The following is an 8,761-nucleotide window of genomic DNA, read 5'->3' as shown; positions in this document are numbered from 1 at the left end:
TTCAAAGACCCTTCAAACAATTACATGCTAAGACATCGCTTTGATCTCATCAACAAAATTGTGAACTTTTTGATTGATAACGTGCGCTAACTTTAGTCAGTATTTTTAAATTAACGTAACAATAAAATAGTACTTTGGTATGCAAATCACCTCATAATTTCCTAGTAGTATAAGAAGATAAAAAGAATAATTAAAATATGTCAAATGATATGTAAATAGGAGTATTATGAGTATTTAGATTTTGTATAGCCATTATACACGTACGGATGCGCATCCTAATTAAAAAATAAGTAATCGTAGTAGTTGTGGGCAAAAGTATCGTGGTCAGTATTTTATTGACTGTATCACGACTATTATTAATAACATGAAATTATCTAGTCTATGGTTAAGTATTGTACGAATGTGTAAAAAAATTGCTCTGAAATCGTGCAGAAAAATCAAAGTTCAAGATATGGTTTTATTGCTTTTAGCTGTACCCATTCACCAACTTTAGATATTTTTCACTCGCCTACAAGCACTCAATCTTACAAACGAGCGTGAACAGCTCCGACATCCAAGTCGGTACTCAGCGCCGGCGGCAGTTGCAGCAGTCGAGTGGCGTTGTTCGTTAGCAGTGAATCAGTGTTGCAACGTAACAAAGAGATAGGCTCACTTTAATTTGCCATTTAAATGCAAATTTGAAATTACTGTCTCTACTTACATGCAGATTTTATCTTAAATACTATCACTTAATAGAGAAAACCGCGATTTCAATTTATAGCTACCATGCGATACATCTACACTTTGTTAATCATATATATATATATATATATACCTACTCACTAATAATAACTACCATGGACAGTTTACACAACGCTATCTAGTCCCAAGCTAAGCAGAGCTTGTGTTAGGGATCCAACTGATAGAAATACTTAAATATATTATGTAGATACTCGTATACCACAATCGGCAACATTATTTTTATGCCTAATGCCTATATGTAGACATATGAATTATCTTGCCGAATAGATAGAAGTTCCGTTGAGCTGGAATAAAATTATTTTCTTTTTGTTTACCCTACGGTGTAGTCAAATTCAGTACAGATATTAACGAGGTATGTAGTATAATCGAATACAATCTGAGATAAATTCTTATTGAGTGAGAATTGAAGTTGATTAATTGTTGGTGTAGGTAATAAACACGACTACTCTAACCGTGGTCGGTATAATATTCTCTCATGACTACACCCCGCCATTAAGAGTTCCGCTGAGCCATCACTCCTATTTATTACTTACTCGTGTTAGCAAGCTTTTCTATTGATCGGGGAAAGACCATCTCATTCTTCATTTACGTTTAGATTGGATTAGAATAGAATATATATTAAATTATATCTTGAATTGATTCGTTAATCTTTCCCTTGAATTATTTTAAAAAATTCAATTGAATGACAATTTATTTATAGTTTATTTATTTCTAGATATTGAAAATTTTAAAATTTTAAAAATATAGCACATTGAATATATACGTATTATTCAGAAGCATGATTATGGCAAAGAAATTAAGTAATGGTTGAATGATTAAACAACAATTTCTTTAGTTATGTTTTAAAAAAATTAAAACTACTCAACCGATTTTGAAGCAATATTTTTTAATAGATAGAGAGATTCTAGAGGAAGATTTATATATATGATACATGTACACCCGGGCGAAGCCGGGGAGAGTAGCTAGTATGGAAAAAAAATACTACATACTTTTTAAAGTACTTTAATTAATTAAAGTTCGTATATATATATATATATATGTATAATTTTACTATTTAAGTGTCACTACAATAAACCACCGTTTCATGGTGATCACAGCTCATCTATTCTTGTCCTTTATACATCCTCAGCCCTCAATCTCAACTCATTCAATAACAAGATATTGTGATTCTACGTATTCATTGAATATTGAACCGTCTTCAGAGTTTCAAAATTTCCATAAAGGAGTATTGTGTAGTTTACAGTAAATTTCGTGAAATAGTTGTCGCCATAAATAGATATCGATCGGGTTGAATGACTAATTAAACGGACTAAGTAAAAGTTAGTGGGGACTGCAAGTTATTGAGATTAAAATTTGCCAAATTAATTCATGTGGCAAATTTTAATCCAATACAAATTGAGGGAATAAAAAATTAATATCTACGATTGTTTCCGGATATACATTTTAAGGTTCGGAGTACATGACATCGGGAGATTTACTGTCTGTTCGCAGAGATAATAGAGGGAAACGAAGCTTGAAAATGGCATTACCTCGTTGAGCTCATAAAATGTGCGAATCTACCCCAACCCGGGGCGTAGGTCGCGAACACTTGGAGTTTCTTTAGCAATGTGGCGCGGCGGTAGTCGTAAACCGTGGATGCCAGTGATGGCTTTCTCCTTCGAGATCTCTAAAAAGTCCAATAAGTAGAGATCATTAAGTAAGTACATTTTCGTTTCAGTAAACAATTCTTTGAGTAAAACGTATTGCGTCGTAATATTCTAACGAAGTTGGCTTCAAAGAAATCAATATATTCAATGACTTACCACTAAATTGAATAACTAATGACAGTCTTGAATTAATGTATCGTATACGTAGTTTACAATATACACAACAGATATCTGCAAGTAACGGAAAATTATGCATTCACAATTTAATATAGGTATTAATATTTTAAATTGAGAATTTAATGTCAACACATAAGTGTCTAAATTTCGCACACATTAAATCAACTGATCTATCACTTCGATGCTGTGTTACTTCTGTTCCATTAAATATCATTTTAATTCTGCTAGTATTATTCTTGTTCCATAATATAATTATAAATATATTATTAAAGCAATTTATTAGAATATAAGTGTTGCGTTCACCACAATAGCCACAATTGATACTGGGCATTTGGGATAACGGTATGTTTGTTTGCTTATGATATACTAAGTGATAGCTAACTGTAAGTACACAGCTGATAGAACATAACAATATTCTCAGGCTACTGTAGATATACATATATTGGAAATATAATCTAACAGACAATAAGATATTCGAAGTGAACCAGATAAGTCTGATCTACAATTCTGTCACACATCTAACGTAATTGAATGTCGAACGCAGACGCAGGTCATAGGGTGGGCGTCGAATTGCCAACTCAATAGAAGACAATGCATTTTATTCCTAACTACCTAAATATAAAATCAACCCACCAGTCAGTATAATCCAAAATAATTTAAATTTGTTCGTGTGCACGTCATCTGTTTATCAGGTCTGCTGATTCAATTGCTATGTCTTCGACTAGTTTTTTACTAATATATTGAAGTTATATGTGTAGTAAATATAGAAGGTACAATCAATATAATTTCTTAATTTAATTCTATTTTTCGAACAACTTAGTATATATTTTATTCTGATAAAACTGTGACTGACGCTCTAACATATTTTAAAAACACTTAATTTTGAACGTTGCCTCGTTTGTTTTTTCTAAATTGTTGTTTTGTATAATATAAGATAATGCGTAAAGATATTTTTTGACGCCGAATTAACGGACCAGCATTAACACCGGAAGTCATATCAATCGACAATTGGACAAAAAGTGACCATCTGGTAGTTTAAAAAATAATATTGTTCTAGAATGTGTACCAATAGGTTGTATAGTTAATTATAAAAAAAAAAATATTTTTATAAAATACAGCATGTGTCATGGATATAAATTGTCCCCTCAAAATAGTTATAATTGAATTGAAATGCCTGGGTGGAATAGTTATATGTACATAAAAAGTATACAATATGTATATTACAGATCGTAATTCATCCATGAATGGTAGGAAAGAACTAAGTAATTTGTTTTGAGCGTCGGTTGAAGTAAATGTAATTTTTTTCGGCACCTGAATATCGGTCACGGAACGATACGATTCGTCTTCGTTAACGACAAGCCCTACGTATTCTGCTCGCGACCAAGCAACATCCATCAGGAAAAAACTGTTTCTATCCCATAGTCGAACACCTTGGCAGTACCATGAAAAATGATATAGACTCAGTAATTTCGTAGCGAGGCAGTCGTCAAGGAGTGAAATAGCTCTCAGAAACATAACGTAACTTTTTATTTTGAACAGGAAACGCACACTAAAGGTAACACCAATGATCAATACCACAGCCATCGTATAATTTCAGCATTCATGTGTTGTCATTCCATAGGACTAAAATTTCATGCCTCCAGACTCTTTTAATATCACTACCTCTACATCTTACCAAACAAGTACGAGGTACAAAGTTATTTACATAGTAATTTGATAACATGTACCAAAAACTACAGAATTCAGATTCTTAGTCATCTATAGGGATTATATTTGAGGTTAGTTCAATACACAGGCTATTAGTACGATTTAATGTAAATTTAATTAGTTTACTGATATGTATTATACACGTCTGTTCTGTGGTTAAATCTAAAGAGCTTAGCATGATTTGCTAATTAAACCCAATTGAGGTTTACATCATCACGCTCTAAAGCTCTGTATTATATCATGCAAATTATTGTAAACCAAATAATATCTATCGCTTAATAAACTTACAATAATAATACCGTGTACAGTATTACATTACATCACTAGATACCCATTTATATGTTCCGACTATAATATATTACGAAATTAGAATAGACAATAAAATCTATACATTTATTACAAACTGGCTGATCGGTATTATATGTGAATTTAAATCTTTTATATCTCGGGTTTGTAGGATTTTTAGTATTTCGTAATCAATCATTCGGGTTAATATCAATTTGTCACTTTTTATATGTATCTTATATATAGATACGTAGATATTTATATTTTCATTATATACATAGTGACGCAAATTATTAAAACTTCTATTAATATCTATAATAATATTTCTTTCACTTTAATTAAATTAATCGACCTTTTTTTATTTAATGTGATACATATTCTCTCATGATACAATACAAATTTTGTAATAACCGGTAGTTATTCTTTTTATAAAAGAAATGTAATCTGACATTGATTAAAATTTATTAATTGTAATAGGATACGTATATATACCTACTAGTATACGCATAATATATATATATATCCGTGGAAAAGGTTTTAAAATCTTTGTCTGACATTTTTTTACAATATTTAATTTCGTAAGAACCTACACCAAAATTAAACATTTTACTAATTGTCTACGTGGATATCTCAATCTCACCTATGTCATTCATGGTTTCATATCTGGAGACTTACTACATTAATTTAAATTGTTCTCATATATGACAGCATCCATGTCTCTGCAGATTTTAAAAACCTCAAGGATTATAATTGGATTAGGAAGAACTGTCAGAGGTCGCCCGCTGCGAGTGTCAGCTAGTTACAACCAACATTTACATTTGGAGCGAAATCTTCATTCCATTTAACAGGGGTCGACACTGATGGCGGCTTCCGGCTTTTAAATTTCATAATTTTGCATACATAATGACTAAACAAATAATGAACGTGACATAATTCCACAATGTAACAATGTGAAACAGAATAAATACATAACTAACATTATTACACACAATAGCTTCAATTGTTTAATCAAATTACACTGGCACAGAGTTAGCTTTGATTAATTTGAATATCTGGCTATTACGTTCACTGGAAATGCAAGCACCAATTACTAAACTTCAATTTGTTCAAATTAATTGAAGTTGTTAAATCGAACGTCCCTCAGTTTTTTCTGTACAGTTATATTTAGTACACCTTTCAGTATAATTGGTACAGTGAACTGTTTAAAACGTTATGGGTCCCACTGAGTGCCGACCTGAGAGTGACGCTGAATTTCGCAATGAATGAACAGGTGCAATTTCCATTGAAACAATAATAACTTACTACAAGACTTACTTCTATTAGTAAGATTGCCAATTTAATTTGTAAATGAAAACAGGACATGTGATACTGAAGCATTAATAAATGGGTACTAGTGATCGCCCGGTAACTACACCGGTAAATTTGAATTCGAGCAGAACTCAATTAAAAATGTCAATAGCTTTCTGCACTTCTGCTATACAAACATGAACTGTTGCAAATTTCAACTCCTTCCCTCGACAAATTATTCTACATACTTCACTTATTAGCAAATAGCTAAATACATCTACCTCATTTATGTTTTATTCAATATCTGTATCCTGTTGGATACAGGTTTCATCAGACTAAACTATAGAGATATATAAAGTGTATTTACTTATATGGTGTACGACAAAAGTAAGAGTTTAGAATTAATGCACGAAATTTTTTCCACCAATATTGCATGTTAATACAATTACAATCCATTATCATATTAAACATGATTTTCAATGCAGCATGTTTTTATGCCTTATTATTATTTTAAATCCTTTGGGATTCCAAAAACCATTAATATTAACATTTATTAATAATATAGGTATATGTATATATTTGGAATGTAAAGTATAAATAAAATATTTAAATATTTTTCTAAGTAGGTAGGTAACAAAATTAATCTACTGAATTTTTTAAGTAATATTTATAGTTCTGAGAACTTTTAGAGTTTAGAAATTATTAATTTGAAGATGAATTCGTATAATAATACACTATATCACTGTATATATTAATACGCCGTCATTAACTAATATATAATAGGCCACTACATCTTCCAAGATACTTAATCTAAATATTATGTACTGGTATTACACTTAGAATAACGATTTAGCCAATCTCACAAACACAAATACATTTACAATCGTAACCGTTTCCCCCATTCACGTAACAATAACATTTTTCTTCGGAGATTTTTCATTGTCATTAAAGTTCACGGTAGAAATGGGGGAAAATTCTGGAAATGTTTTTCACAAAAATATTTATAAAGGACCTTTATCCCAACGTTTCTCAATAACAATAGAATATAGCTCTCAACGTCTATGAAGTTGTATTCAAGTATATATACTTATTTACTATTGAAAGTGGTGCAAAATCTTAAAACCCAATATGAGAACTTTTATATACATTTAGATAATAGATTAAAAATGTAACCTACAGATATAGCTACATACCTGTTGTATATACGTGGATCGTTTGGTTTACGACATAAGCAGTACGAACTGAATGTAGACTTATATTACACTGTAGTCTTAAGTGCATAGATTTATAAACATTCTAATTTATGAGGTTACACATTCAATACCATTGTGAAAGTTTTTCAATATCTTGTATAAATTGGGACTAGAATAGTGAATCAATTTTTACAAGATATTGAATTATTTTAATTATAAAAAAATATTATAGAAAAATTATATTAAAATTTGTATCTAAACTCTCTAATTGTAATTTTAGAATATAGGACAGGCTGTATATTTGGAAGTATAATATACTTATGTTCCATTTGATATAAGTTATATTTTATTTTGTTTCATTCGAGAACGTATTGAATTACATAGTGACATGTGGTTCAATTCGGTTAATTTTTGATGTGACAAGCCAACGTATCTATTTATATCGTTCCAGTTACCTATTGATGAAGGGATGAAGTAGTGTATATTTCACAGTATTTCATTCATATATTTATACTAACATTAACGGTGAAGTATATGTACTACAGTGACATTGGCCATTCCATGACGATGCCAAATTTAATTATTGATTATGTAACAGAAAGCATAACCTATAAACTAATTATACGGGTTATGCTTTCTGTTACATAATTCTTCTGTGTCTTAACAAAATTTGTACATACAAAATTCAACCGGATTGATATAAATTTTCTATAAAACGAGTAATTTATGTCTTAAAATGTCAAGTGTCTTAAAAAATAATATAATAACTGAAGAGATTAAAATTCGAATGTTCTCAACAGCTCAGCTTAAATAAATTGAGGACCATCGATCAATCCACAAGTAGGTATCGGTCGCGAACCGCTTCCAATATTCACAGGGATTGCCTTTTCATGATTTATTGTCTCCAGGATTATGTATGGTGTGAGGTTTTGGAAATAAATAAACTCGGCATCCGCCGGTAGAGCCGTCCTGCCATTTTGTTCAACCTTTTGTCTACAAATAATATGGTGCGGACCCTCACTTTGTTTATCGATTCAAATTTGTAGGTACGAATATTATCCAAAGAGATCTACCATCAATTTATTTCCTATTGGTGATCATTTTCGATAACAGTAACGAATATTATAGTATAATCTACTCTAAAATATTCTTATTTCCATTTGTTAGGTAAATAGAACATTAGAACTACTATAATAATAATCACCAAATTTTTCTGTTAACTGTAAATGTACATATACTATTCACTTAGTATTATTAAAATCTCCTTAGCCTATGTACATACATAGAATGTTAAAATGAGGATTGCACCAATGTATAATTCGTCTAATATATCTTTTATCACCCAATTTAAAAATATACAAGTTATCTACATGAAAATATAAATACGAATACTGATTTGTTTGTCAATTTTTAACATGTCTATAAAGCAATAAATTCTTATTCGAATAACACTGTTCGTTCATTTCTTAGAAGTGAATTCATCTTAATTTTCTTTTTCGATGAGAAGCTTAGGATGTTTTTATAGCAAACGACTTTCTCTATGCTCGGAGTTAAATTGAATCATCAATAGATAATTGATACGACCTCTTCAAAGGAATTACTTATGAGAGCTTATTAGAAAGTTGAAGATCTTCAGGTTACCTGTGTTTCCTTTGATAATTCGACATATTAGTTACTTCTCTTCGAATCTTGCCATCCACAAATTAAGTCGCTTTTCGGTTAATT

This window comes from Achroia grisella, unplaced genomic scaffold (genome assembly GCF_030625045.1).
Source record: "Achroia grisella isolate CSIRO2021 unplaced genomic scaffold, CSIRO_AGI_Agris_v1 utg516, whole genome shotgun sequence".
Lineage (NCBI taxonomy): Eukaryota > Metazoa > Arthropoda > Insecta > Lepidoptera > Pyralidae > Achroia > Achroia grisella.
This window is presented reverse-complemented; position numbering follows the sequence as displayed.